This window comes from Cucumis melo, chromosome 6, assembly GCF_025177605.1.
Source record: "Cucumis melo cultivar AY chromosome 6, USDA_Cmelo_AY_1.0, whole genome shotgun sequence".
Classification (NCBI taxonomy): Eukaryota; Viridiplantae; Streptophyta; class Magnoliopsida; order Cucurbitales; family Cucurbitaceae; genus Cucumis; species Cucumis melo.
In genome coordinates this window covers 27049401-27064436 of record NC_066862.1, presented here as the reverse complement: position 1 = coordinate 27064436, position 15036 = coordinate 27049401, and the positions used below count along the sequence as shown (strand labels likewise).

The window sequence follows — 15036 nt, the reverse complement described above, 5'->3', positions numbered from 1 at the left end:
CTCATAAAAACTTTTATTATAATGTATCAAATACAATTTATTCCCTTTAATCAATTTGAACAATTCAAATTAAACCAAAATAAATTTGATTCTCATTTATCCTTATTGAGCTAACAAGGGGACCTTATGAACCTACAGATTGAAGCTCCAATGAAATGAAAAGAATGAAAGAACAATTTGACATAAGACTGTAATTTGAATTCAAAACATCTTTCATTCGATCTCTTGAAGCCTACTAAAAGGAAGAAAGCCCATCAAAAGGCGCAAAGGATTTACGAAAAAGAAAATCCTAAATTTAGTAACATCTTCACTTGGATCGATATGAATATGGCAGAAAAATAAGGGTTTGGGTCGAAGCCTCAGTCATCAGTATTCTTCCATCCATTAGTATGATCACTTCAATAAGTGTAGGAGAAGTTGTTAGAAGAATTTGAAGTTGGTCTCTCTTTCATAGGTGCAATTAGTCAGGATCGGGGGAATAGGAATGAAATGTGAAGTCATAGCTCTTGATTCTTTCAGGAAGTAGCCTTATCCATTGAGAGATTTCGACATGACCAAATGGAGTGGAATCAGTCCTAGTTAGGGTAGAGGAGGAGGAAGTTGTAGGGAAATAGCTAGACAACCTAAAAAAAGAATCAACTTCAATCTCCATTATCATAAGTCACTCGTAGAGCTCATCTCTCTCCTCTATCAGAAGTCTCAGTTGCAGATCGGGTATGAATAGCTTAACTTTCAAGGTGCAAAGAATCAGACTCGAGGCAGAATCTCCTTAAATTCTTTGTTCTTTTTTCGAAAATTCTTTGCGGGGTCAAAGCTCATTAAATAAAGTCATAATTAATATATACTTCCTTTGACATTGAGTCCATACTTTCAGCTTCATATGTTGATCAAGATCAGCTCTAAGAGGTTTCTGCAGAAATAACAGGTGTAGTTGTTGGCTAACTTTCATGCCTTAACCTAATGCCTGAATTCTTCCTTAAAAGAAAGAAAGCATAAAAAAAGATTATGGTTTTTCCAAACCTACTATTCAGAGGAAAGCCTAGCCTTCTCCACCTTCGACTTTCTTCTTCTTCCAATATATATATATATATATATATATATGTCATTTCTCAATCTCATCTTTCTGAAGTTACGAGATTTCATTTCTTCAAAACTTCTTTTAAAGAGGAAGTTTTTCTTCTTTTTTCGTAGATATCATAATACCTTAGAGGGAATTTGTGATTCTTTGTTCATTGATCGGAATCCTCATTCGATCTCTCATGACCCTAAACAAGAAGTAGCAGCTCTTGATGTGAGATTAACAAGAAAAAAAAGAAGAGGAATTGGATTCCCAGAGCAGCCTAAATAAGCCTTAAAAAAAGAAAGAGACCTCTTTCTAGACACAAAGAAAAGAAGAAAGGGGCCATGATGATGATCTAATCTTCATTTTTTGCCCTGCCCTAATGATGCACTCCTACCTCGTGAAGCTACATACTAGAAGAAGCAAAAGAATCTCTCTATTACTTTGGAGATAGTTTGACCGATAGACTATAGGGTGGGAAACACTCGATCTAGACAAGCTGTTATTAGCAAAATGCTGAAAGTTAGGCGAATTACCCAAACTACCCCTCCTAACATCAATGTGGACGTGGTCTAAGAATACCTCAGGGGATGAAAGCTTCCTTGTCCTCTTGGGAGAAAGAAGGAAAGAGTTCCTTAATCAACTCCAAGCTCTCCCAAGTGGCTTCAAACTCTAGCAGGCCTTTCCACTGGAATTTTTAGTTCCCACTCCCGTGTCTTGTCATTGTAGCGATAAGCAGTCACATCTGAAGGCCACTCACTCAAACGAAGAAGGAAAGCTAGGTGGCTGAAGTGTGAGGGTTGTAGTGCTACTGAGGGCTTCTTTCAGTTACGAAAGATGAGAAACTGGGTGGATGGATGAGGAAGCGGGAAAAGCAAGGCGGTAGGCCACTTGCCCGACTCTTTCTACAATCTGGTAAGGCTTGAAAAACTTGGGAGAGAAATTTTCATTATGTCGTCCTACAACAGTGCATTTTTTATAGGGACGCAGTTTTAAATAGATCGATTCCCTAACTTCATATTTAATTTCTCAAGGCGATCAACATACTATACTACTTCATCCGTCTTTGAGCCCTATGCTTTCTTCTTCTCTCCTCTCCTTGCTGGTTGTGACTTAACTTTATCACGTTTGGCTATAGGGTGTGAGGCCACATTGGACTTCTTTGCCTCTCATTGTCATTAATGGTTGGAGGAGCGCGCCCAAAAAGGACCTAATATGAGGTGGACTTCAATGTAGCATGAGATTTTGTATCCTACCAATGCTTAGCCCAGTGAACCCATGAAACCTAAGGCTTCAGCTTTTCCCCACAAAAGGAAGGTCAGTACCTTGCCACACCTTTCTTCTTCGGTTTGTCCATCAGTCTGTGGATGGTATACGCTGCTTTGTCTCAACTGGGTGGCTTGCAGACGAAAGAGTTCACTCTATAAATAGCTAATAAAGAGGTCAGATAGATTTAACTTTGGAAACCAAGACATCCTTATTTTTTTTCTCGAACTATTTCTTTAATAAAGAGTCAGACCATTAACATGGCTTTGTATAGAGGTGGCTTAAAGGTCAGAATCTAGCAAGTTGACTTAGTCTATTGACAACTTAGCAATTCAAACCCCTGTGATCGCGAAAACTTAGCAATTCAATCCAATGAAAAATCCTCCAACCATCCAAATTCCATCCTTCTTCCAAAATATATGGAAAGGTGTGCCAAGTGCTGGATTTCTTGCGCTGACATGTATTACACTCTGAAACGTACTACTTAATCAAGTTCAAAATTCCTCACGAATACAACTAAAAGGAAATTCGTTTATAGGTCCATAAGTACCTTGAGTGTCCTCTAAGCACCGAGTCGTGATAAGTATTCAGGATAGTCGGAATTAGAGAAGACTGGACTGAGAATAGCAATCTGTCCTTGTATAGTAGGTTGCCATTAATCACTAAGTAATGCAGATGTCTATCGGTATTGGCTTCTAGTTCTAACCAACCATATCTCTTTGAGGTACTCATCAGCACAAATCTCACTGCTCACAATGTCGACATAAAAAATGGCTGGAGCTCTTAGGTTGGCCAATTGCACATGGGGAGGCATCCAGGATAGAGAATCTATGAATTTTGAGACTGCAGTTTGTACTGCACTTTATAATCATATCTAAGGAGCTTGGGCACCCGGGATAGAGCATCTGGTACTCCAATTGTATGACCTTTTGCTTCATAATCTATTTACGGGACTACTGGTCCGTTCTCACTATCAATCTTTGGCGCAAGAGATCAGATCCCCAATGTTAGATCACCATTACACCATTAGTTCTCTTTCATAAGCGGACTTAGCTTGAGCGTAGGGTGAGAGAACCTTGCTGAAGAAAGGGTCTCTTTCCTTGGGTTAATATTACCCCACTTCTATTCGTTCCTGAGGCATTAGTCACATAATCAAAGGATTAGTTCAATTGGGTAAGGCTAAAAGACGTAGTCTGACCATTGCTCCTTTTCACTTAACTGCTCAAGAAGGCTTCTATAGAATCTGAAGTCTAGATAAAAGCATTAATACCTTTTATCCTATGCAGAGGTTATTCTATTATCCTATAATCAACTCGAAACCTATAGTAGTAACTCGTTAATGCTAAGAAACTTTGTCACTCACGGACTGTGGTTGGTGGATTAGGGCCATTCTTTTATTGCCCACACCTTTTCTGGATTGACTTCAACCCCTTCTTTAGATACCTAATGCCTCTTTTACTCTAGACGACCTTGAGCAAAACGAGACTGATTCTAGTTGACAAAGAAAAAGACTAAGTCAGCGAAGTACAATGAAAAGACTAAAGTCAAATCTTGAAAGTGGGATTCAAAATTTGGGTTGTCGTTGAGAATATTGTCAAAGAAGACTAATACTAAAAAAAAGGCCTTAAGATCATGAATCAAAGATTGAAAGGTTACTAGCGCTCAGACCAAAGAGCATCACCAAGAATTCATAATGCCCCTCATGCGTGGGGAAGGCTGTTTTCGGTATGTCTACCTCATGGACCCTTATTTGGTGGTAGCCTGAGTGCAGGTCTCATTTTGTGCAAATTTTTTCTCATCCAATTAAAGGAAATGGAAGAAGCCTAGAGGTAGGTGATTGGAAATTGAGGAGAAATTGTCCTAGGTGTAGGGGATTGGAAATTGAGGAGAAATTGTCAAATCATTTAACACTCGATAGTCAAGGTAGAAAGGCCAACTCCCATTCTTTTTCTTGACTAATAGAACACGGCTGGCATAAGGTCCATGGATGCGATGGTCCTACTTGCAGCATTTTCGCCATTAACCTCTCAATCTCATCCTTTTTCTTTGTTGAGTTAGGCTTGAGAGAGTTTACGAACGAGAGGAGTGAAGCGACTCATTTCATTCCTCAGATCGATGTTCTCCTTCTCTATGTGGGGGTAGCTGATCAGGTCTTTCGAAGATATCTAAGAACCTTGCGATCAACTCCTGTATCAGACTCTCCTTGTCCTTCTAAGACTTCTCCCCTTACTCTTCTTCCATCTCTAACTCCGCTATAATCGTCTGTAATTTCAGTCCTCACCTTGTTATGCTCTATTCGATGGACTTGTTCATTCCACTGATTCTTCTTCCACCTTTTTTTTGCAAGGATTTTAGTGAAACCTCTCTTCTCCATGAGTTTCCCTTCATATCGTTCTTCTCCCACACCAATCGTTATGGTGAAGTTCTTCCAATCCACCTTTGTCACACCTAAGGTTCTCCGCCACTGTATTCCAAGGATTAAATCAACTCCCTCCAATAGAAGAGGTAATCTATCCTCTTTTATGACCTTCGAAGGTGACCGCGTAGTTCTTAGAAATTCTTTTGCCGGACCCTTCCTCTTTCCATGATGAGATCGTAGTTCTTCCATGAAACTTTCGCTCCACCACATGGAGTCTAATTCCATTATGGGTAGCTCTATAGTCCATCAAAACCACAACATCTTTCGACTCTCTCTTCCCTCGAACCTTTAGGCTAGGTTTGAGATGCCCACCATAGTATTAAGATCGAGTTTCGCCTACTGACTTCTAGTGACCATCTGCTTATCTTCGATCCAAAAGGCCATACATATAATCTGGCCCAAGCTCATAAGAAAGTAATTTCACTTTTATTTCAGGGTCCAACCCATTTAAGAACGTACTCTCCATCACTTCGTTTGATAAGTGAGAAAGCGGCATTGATAAGGCCTCGAACCTTTCAAGAAAGTCCGCCACTTTCTTCCTTGACGACTAAGAAAGATGCACAGAGTGTGCCCTCCTAAGTCGTCACTTTCTCAGAGTCCAAGAGAGTCTGAAGGGTTGACTGAAAGGAGAGCGAGATTGAATCAATGAACAAAGACTGACTGAAAGTAGAGGAGTGCAAAAAAGAAACATTAGATTGAAATACCTTTCCGAACGAAATAACCATATATCAATCTTGTATGAAAGTTGGCACAACGACTTTTAATCAATCTCGCTCATCTGATCTACCTGATAAACTCTCCTGGCTCTCTATCGCATGCCCGATGCCCTTGATCTATGGGAGAGATACAGTAATTCCTTGTTTGAAATACAAGGTATCCCTTTCTCTCTATGAAAAAGATCATTTCCTGGGTTCATCTCTCTGATCTATATGGAATTTTTTTGATATGCTTACATTGAAGTAGCCATTTGAGGCCTTTCTTTGAGAAAGAAAAAGGCTACTCATCTCGGCATGGAACTCAATCTTTCTAATGTAGGTCTAATGTTGATAGGCTTTCTCTTTTGGAACATAGAATTCATATGTTAAGCAAATGATTAAAGATCCTTTTTTCCTTCCTCCCTTCTCAACTCCTCTCTCATATTACATTGAGCCTCGACTTTTTCCTTGCAAAATGTTAGCAAAAATCAGACGAAAGGTTCATATGGATTTCTATCGTTGCATTCCTTTGAGCCTTTTAAGGATAAGGACGCAACTTCTATGGATCCTTGCTTTTTAGTCAAGCCTCTCTTTGAAGATTCATATGGATTTCTGACTCATCCTATGTAGCTTAATTAGGCTTGTGGAATGAAAAGAAAATATTCTAAAATCCTTAGTTGCACTCCTTAACAGTTGCTTCGCTTCGCGTCTCCTCTTTCTTTTCTAGCCTCCTATGGTCATCTCCTTACAGTCGAGCTATTTTCGATCCTCTGAACTTTTTTAGATAGATGAATTTGGCACTTATAGAAGAGGAGCCTCCGTTAGGAGGAAAGAAGTTACGAAGGACTAGTTTATGTCGACGACCTTCAAATAAGGTGGAGCTTACCTCTCAGCGAATGAGGTGCAACCAACTACTTATGAAAGTAAAGGATTTATTTTCACATACTTATGAAAGGAGAACCGCTACATTTTCCTTTTCAAGCGACTACAACTGCCATAACAGACCTCTTCGCGACTTTCCTTGACAGAATGAAGAGCAACCTTATCCCCTACCCTGATCACGAGACATGTATCCAACACTGTGGAATGGGATGCCTAACCCATTTATGTCTTCGACCCAAAGCTTCCTTGTTTTAAAGCCATGATGGAAAATAAAAACCTTTGAATGTGGGTAGAAGGGAACCTCAAATCATTTGTTTCCCTCTTTCAGTTACTTACTCAACTAACTCTTTAGGAAGAAAGGTTAGATGATAAAGCTTTTGATGATTGTAAAGATTATTATTTCAGAGGAGAGAAGAGAAGTCAATGAACAAGGGAGAACAATTCTTTAATTAAGCTACTTTGGACCAGTAAGGTGGAGTAAGGAGTTGACGGATACATGCGAAGGGAAGCAACCACTTATGACAAGGTACCTACAAGAAGGCACCGTAGGTAAGGCACCTAGTTCAAGGTTATAAGCCAAGTGCATTTATATAAGTTCAGAAGAAAAGACGTTTTGATGATTGACTTTACTATTTAAAAGAAGATTAGAAGAATTATGGAATGAACCAAACATGAGAAGTTGTTAATATGGATCAACAAGTCTACTCCATAGGAGGGTTTTGATTCTTTTATCAGATTATTACAATCAATGATTGAGGATTAAAGAATATTGAGGGAATGTGTCACACCCTCTCCCGGACTACCTGCTAGCTTAGACCGATAGACGGCGTGAAGTCGACTGACAACGCTTTTCTCTATCGATATCTGTCGACTCTCTGCTGAATTTGATAAACTTGCTAATCTAGTATATAGACTATTATACATGTAACACAACATAGTGGAACCTAGACTAATCATATACATACATGAAATGTAGCCCGAAAATAATTGATTCCTCAAGTAAACCTAGAGACACCTTAACCAATACATAATCAACAAAGGTTTACACAACCGCAGCTCCTAAAGCTTATACAAACTGTAGAGTATCATAACATAGATATATACATCATAACACAATAGACTCTACACACAACTCTAACCACGTACTAGCAATCGATATCGAAGCTTCAGGAGACTCAAGCAGTCTATCAGGCACTAAGAACTCGATCTCTATCTGGAGAGTGGGTAAAATATTTTGGAAGGGTAAGCTATGAAGCCCAGTGAGTGACAATACTTTAAAGCTGTAATTCATAACTCTTGATAATCATTGAAAGCTTATAAATCTAACAAGCAAAGCGTTAACTGTAAATATTTTCAGAAAACATCTCCTTCAAACATTCAATACATATATCTATAAAATCTAGCAAGACATTTTCTATTATTAAACTATTTAAATAACATGACTTCATTACGTTGTGTAGGGCACACCTAGTATAACCAACTTTTACTAGTTCTATGAGATAGTGGGGCCCGCCCAACACTCCCATCATCTTTGTCGTAGTGGGGCTTGCCTAGCACTCATGATAGCATCATTGTCATGGAGTACACTCAACGTCAATAACGGAATGTAACTTGTGTGCACACGGTATCCTCTGACCTCAGGCTTAAGATCTCAGTCATGTAGTCAATGGAAATATCATAAAGCATATGAAAACATTAAAACATGTATTCTTATCTTAATCTTGCATAAATTTACTCAACTTGTTTGTGGAAAAACTAAAAATCTGCTTAAACTATGCTTTTGCTTAAACAAATACCATTTCAACTGCTTTTCAGAACTCATTAATTACGTGGTAACATGTGGATTCCATTATGAAATCTAAGCTCGAAACTCATACTCGAAAACTAAACATATAAATCATATATCATTTATAAACTCGTAGTCAAGCGCGTTAAACATTTAGGATTTGTATGTGGTCAACCCCCATTGAGCTCTTTTCATATTCTACACAAGATGAAGAATTTCATTTTGACTTGATTTGAAAGGAAAGCCTATCAATGAAATTCCATAAATCAGTTTAACTATCCTACTAAGTAGAGGGATTAGCAAGAAGGAGCTTAGCAAGATATTTCATTCCCTTTCTTCGCCAGTGATTGAGAGCTTTCAAGAGGGGCTTTCAAATGCTTTGACCGATTTGAACTTAATCTTGAACCAACTATCTCTAACTTGCCTGCTGTTTTAACTGATGAATTTCCCTATAAACCCAATATTTCCTTTGAATTTTTTTAATATGAAAGGAATAAAAGAAAAATAGAAATTAGGTATATATATATATATAATGGTTTTTATTAAATAAAATAAAAAGAAAAGAAAAGAGAAAGTAAGGTGGAAGTGCATTTGGTGCATTATTTATAAAAGGAACCCTCCCCCCACCGCAAAGCTTCTTTCAATCCATTCTTCACCATTTCTGCACCAAATTTCAAAGGGGTTTCAAAGGAAGAAGAAGAAGTTCAAAAAGTGTAGGTTCAAGAAGACAAGGAGTTTGCAAGACCAACTTCCCTATAGTTCACTAAGCACATCTATATTTTTTTATTGAAATTTACTGAAAGCAAATTCATTTTCAAACAAATTTTATGAAGAAATCTTGAGCAAATTCTCATGTTCATTGGGTGAATTTTGATAGAGAAGACAGGTTAAACTGGTTTCACGCGAAATCAAAGAGATATCTGGTTTTTTTAGTATTTCAGGGTGTACCGGTTGAGTTAGAATCTCTATTTGGTATGGTTTGAAAGCTTATTATATTTACTAGAACTTTCGTTAGGAAATTGTGAACAAAAACAACTCAAAATAAGTTAAATTATAGGGGCAAGTTAAAGGGATCATGGTGTACGCGATTGTTGGAGCGATTCTGTTTCAAGGAATGTCTGAGATTATACACAGGAAATTAGATTTACATGTCTTGAGGTAAGTTTTAAAGGACCTCAAAATGAAGATTTTGACATAAAAAAACCTCACTTTGGTTAAGTTTAGAAGAGTTATGATCATTTGAATGTCATGCTGCTAATCTGGAAAATTTTGAGAAATGTGTGGAATATGGTTTTCTTTCTTAAAGTTGGACTTCTTAAGCATCATCTTTAGTGAGTCATATTAAGCATAACATTTGAAGATCATAATATTTAAGTTTCTAATACTTGGTTTTGGTTGTTTGACAAGCCAAGAGGAAATAGGTCGGGTTTACACACCGGGAAACTAGTCTAAAACTATGAGTGACAAAACCAGATTTGAAAATATTTCTCCCTAATTATTATTTATGATTGACTGCTCTACACGTTTAATTACGAAGCTATGAAAATCATTTGAATTCCATAATTATTTTCAAGTATGAGTTTCGAGACTAGATTTCTTAATGAAAATTTATGGTAGCACGTGATTATCGAATGTCTGCAAAGTATTTAAACCACCGTGTTTCAAACATGAGTTACCAAGTTTTGTTTTAAGAACTATAACTTTTCACGAACAATCTAAGTAAGCTTAAGCTTTAAGAAAGATAAAGATAACATGCATGTTTTAATGTTTTCGTATGATTTTCTGATGTTTCTGTTAACTACTTGACTGAGGTGTTTGAGCCTAAGGCTCTATTAACTACTTGACTGAGGTCTTTGAGCCTAAGGCTATATCGTACCGTGTGCACATAGATTAGATTCCATTGTTGACGTTGAGTGTAAACTATAAAAACTATGTTGTTGTAAGTATTGGGCAGGCCCCACTACGACAAAGACGATGACAGTGTTGGGCGGGCACCACTACATCGTAGAGCTTGTAAACATTGGTTGTATTAGGCGTGTCCTACACCGTGTAGATTTGTCATGTTAGTTAAAATATTTTGATATACTTGATATGCCTTGCTAGATTTCAATGACGTACATACTGAGTATTTGAGAAAACTATTCTTAATATTATACGTTAGTATTTACGACTTGTATAAACAGATTTATATGTGTAGGCTTTCACGTGCTCTTACCTTTAAATTTATAGTTTTAAATTGAGTCACTCACTGAGCTTTATAGCTTACCCTTCCAAAATGTTTTACCCACTTTTCAAGTAGAGATCGAGTTCTCGGTGCCTGATAGACTGCCTTAGTCTACTGAAGCTTCAATATTGATTGCCAGTACATGGTTAGAGTTGTGCATAAAGTATGTTGTGTTATGATGTATATATCTTTGTATGACATACATACTCTACAGTTTGTGTAAGTTTTAGGAGCTGCGGTTGTGTAAACCTTTGTTGGTTATGTTTTGGTTAAGATGTCTCTAGGTTTACTTGCGAAATCAATTATTTCCGGGCTACACTTCATGTATGTATATGATTAGTCTAGGTTCCGCTGTGTTGTGTTGCATGTATAATTGTTTATATACTAGATTAGAAAGTTTAACACGTTAATTAAATTCAGGAGAGTCAATAGATATGAGTAGAGAAAAGCGTTGTCGGTCGAATTCACGCCGTGTTTCGATCTAAGCTAGCAGGTAGTTCGGGGGGGTGTGACATTCCCAGAGCAAGAGAGTCAAGCATATTGCATATCATAGTAGTTATGGGGTTGAGGGAATATAGTCAATGCCTACATAGCGGGTTTATGGCTGAAGGAAGCCCACAGAGCAGGAGAAAAAGAGGTATTGCATTCATATCACCTTCTTTGTTCTAAATTGAATATCATGAATTCCAACTTGATCAAAGGCAGAAGAAATTAGACTCGTTGGAAGGGAAGCATGCACTAGAATTGCATGTATCCCAAGGCTGTAAGGGCACTCAAAATTAAGCTTTTTCCCACAGACTTGAAAGCTGAAATATGCCTTCTCAAATTCATTGAGCCTTCTCTCAATGGAACCTAGAACCTTCTATCTAACTCAATCTCTAGGGATCAAGATTTCCTCTGGGCGCAACCTTAGTAATTCATATTCGTTTTTTAAGACATAGGCTTTCTCTTTCTTCTTCTTCTTTTTTTTTAAGGGATCGGGGGAGTTCGTCCTCTATGAGCTTGTACAGCACATGAGCTCCTCTTGAGAACTCTAATTATACTGGCCCATGTAGCGTGTCGCACATTCATCCATTTTTTTACTTGTGAATAGAGAATATTCTCAAATCTTCGCTTAGCAAAGAAAGAAGAAAAGCGACTGCTACTTCTTTAAGAGCAGCCACGACAGATCTAGTCTCCTTCAACCACTTCAGCCATAGAAAGAGAAACTTTCTCTCCTGCAACTGTTACTGGTCTCGCTGTAACCTTCACACTCTGGCTTTAGTCTCTTGGATCTTATGCACCCGTTGCTGATTAAAGCTCCACAAGATGGATCTGACACTTTCTCATTCCCTTTCTCATATTACATTGAGCCTTTTTTTCAATTTTTTGATGTTTACGGGTTTGGAGGCACGAAGTGAAACGACTATTAACGCTCAAAGAATTTTAGAAATTCCACTAATCCGGCTACGAAGGACAAGTCAGAAATCCATATGAATCTAAAATGAGAGGGGTGAAGCCACTCGAGTAAGGGTAGGAAGGAGAGGTTCAAAGAATTTGAGACTTCAAAGGAGTCAACGAAGAAATGGACTGTTCAGAAGTGCAACGAAGGAAATGCCACTAACCCAGCTACGTAGGACAAGTCAGAAATCCATATGAACCTGAATCAATGAATAAGGTATCGACTGAAAGGATAGAAAAGAACCATTAGATTTTGAAGTCTGACTGCTAAGTGGGAATATATAGGATGAAAGTAACGGAATAATAATTCAAGAACCTTCCAAACCTACTTGTCAGATTCAAGCCCTTTTTCATTGATTGTTCATTCATTTTCTTCCTTTAACGTCTCAGAATATTGCTCGGCGTAGTATGACGTAGAAGAAGTGACACCCTCGGAGGAGGAAACTTCAGTAAAGAAGCGGAGCGAACTCCATAAAGAAGAGTCTAGGAGCTTGATTTATGGATGTTCATTGACTTGTCTGATTTTGATGAAAATAAATGAAAACCGCCCCATCTTCCTTTAACTTTGAACTAACTAGTAGGTTCTGGAGAACGTAGAAGGAGATTACTTGCCTCCTCATCTAACTTTCACATTTTAGTAGGTGGGCGCTTCGCTTAGCTAGGCTTGATCTTTATTTGAACATTCTTCCTCTTAAACCGATCGATGTTGTTGGGAGAAAGCCTATCCCTCTCTTTATTCTTCCTTAATCTTTGTTTCTACTTTCCGCTTATTTTTTGTTCTTTTTATACCTGTTGTCTGTTAAGATTTTATTTGAGAGTGTGAAACTAAGGCTCACCTTCACAAAAAGGACTCAAGCCCTGGTAGGGAAGGAGTCGAGCTAGCCTAGATATAGTTTATCTTTTCCTCTATGAGAAAGAATAATACTCATGACGAAAATGATCTCTCTTTATTTACAGATAAATATCATGTGTACTGATTGACCAGATGCGATCTATACCTGTTATAGATGAGAGAGAGAAGGGCGGGAAGTAGCATATCTTTCAAGAAAGAAATTATGTGACTTAGAAGCAATCGCCCCCTACCAGAATGGAAGACGAGCTATCTTTCATAAAAGAGGGGAAGCCTTATTGATTGGATTGACGGATTGAGGACATCGACCATGCTTTACCAATTTCCAATACCGCCTCAATGAACCTTAAATTCTTTAAGCTTCCTGATGTCATTTTAGCATAAAGATTTCTTCCTTGAAAGAAGATTTGAGAAAAATGGAATAGGAAGATGTGTTTCCAAAATGAAGAAGATACGGGTTGCTAAGAGGAAGTTAGCAAAGTTAGACAAGATTGGAATGGGCATAGGAACCTGTATTGATGTACTAGGTTTGCTAATGCTCCCAGGTTAATGCAATCTATTCCACTAGTTGACTAAAAACTTGATTATTGGTATAGTGATCCGTCAAGACGGATTGAAATAGAAGCCGATTTGAGAGAAAGCTTTTGAAAACGCAGTGCACCCAGATAAATAAGGAACAAGATGAATACAGAGGTTAAACAAGCATCCTACACCCAAAAGGTGCCCCAGATAGGTCTTCCCCAAAACCCCCCAGTCACTAAAGCCAACAAGGTAAAAAAGCACCCATTTCTGCACCGGTTCTGGAAGATTGAAGAAAAAGGGGATGTTTTGTTAATAGGAAGAAGAAAGTGTTGATAGTCGTAGCGATATAAACAAGAATACTCATTTGAGCCGCAAGAACATGTACATATAGAATACGAGAATTTCCACCTTATTGAAGATCTAGTGGTACTACCCGAAGAATTAAATGAATAGCCATCGCTATTAAGAACAACCAAGATTCAATAATAATTTATGCATAGCTCTTGGTCTTTGACATAAAAAGTGAAGGTTGTAATAAGGAAAGAGACATCTTCGAATTTGGTTCTAACTAGTAGAATAAGAAAGACATTTATATTCAATAGATAAGAAATGAAAATTCCCCCTTTTGTTTTCATAGAGCTCGTGCCTTCTTCTTTCCAAGGAGCGACATACCAGGAAAAAGAAAAGAAAAGACTAGAATTCCTAACCTACTCAAAACCTACTTACCGAAAGCGAAGCGATTGTTCACTTTTTGAAAAAAAAAAAGAAAGAGCTCAATCAATGAACAAGATGAGCCATAGGCTTGAATCTTTTGAGTAGGTTAACAAAACATAAGAGAGAAAGTTGGATCAATTCCATAAAAAGGTCAAAGAAAGGAAAGCCTAGGGTCAAATCCTTGGATTTCCATAAAAAGGTCCAAGTTGGATCAATTCCATAAATATTACTCATTTGAGCAGTGTGCAACTCCTCAAACGTAGGTGGTATTTGCTGAACTGGGTTACCAAAGCTCTCTATGTTATTTACTTCTGTTGTCCCTCTAGCTATTACAACAATTAGTTACTTTATAATTAACTAAAGGTTTTATTGATTATCTCACAACTTTTTCAATTGGTATCAGAGCAGGTTGCTAATCAATAGAGGTAATTAGGAAAGGTCCATCAACCTCACGTCCTTGATGAGAGAGCATGCAGAGCGATTGTAGCTAGATGGGAACCACCAATGATTACTGTAGATGAAATTTATGTTCATAAATCTGAAGTTAACTGGATTGATGCTAAAGAACAAGCCTCTATAAGGAATGCTAGAGCTCTTAATGCTATTTTTAATGGTGTTGACTTGTATGTGTTTAAACTAATTAACTCCTGTAGCTCTGCCAAAGAAGCATGAAAAATCATGGAGGTTGCATATGAAGACACTACAAAAGTTAAAATATCAAAATTGCAGTTGGTAACTTCAAAATTTAAAGCCTTAAAAATATCTGAAGATGAGTCTATTGCTGAATATAATGAGAGAGTTCTTAAAATAGCAAATGAATCATTTAACCTTAGAGAGAAGATACCTAAATCCAAGATAGTACGAAAAGTGTTGCGTTCTCTGCATTGAAAATTTGACATAAAGGTGACGGCTATAGAGGAAGCACATGATATAACTAAGCTAAAATTGGATGAATTGTTTAGATCTCTTCTTACATTTGAGATGGCCATATCAAACAGAGAAAATAAAAAAGGTAAAGCAATTGCTTTTAAATCTGTATATGAAGAAGAGTCGACTAACAATAAATCACCAAGTGAAGCAAATGTCAATGAGTCAATAGCTCTTCTAATGAAACAGTTTTCAAAAGTTATAAAGAAGTTTAGAAATATAAATTCAACTGGGTTCCAACTCTAGGATTT

At 37.6% G+C, this 15036-nt stretch overlaps 1 pseudogene; it reads right to left on the bottom strand.

Annotated features, from left to right (window-relative positions):
* Nucleotides 1-12997: 12997 nt before the first annotated feature.
* LOC127149737 (putative cytochrome c biosynthesis ccmC-like mitochondrial protein) lies at nucleotides 12998-13694 on the bottom strand (annotated as a pseudogene).
* Nucleotides 13695-15036: the final 1342 nt, after the last annotated feature.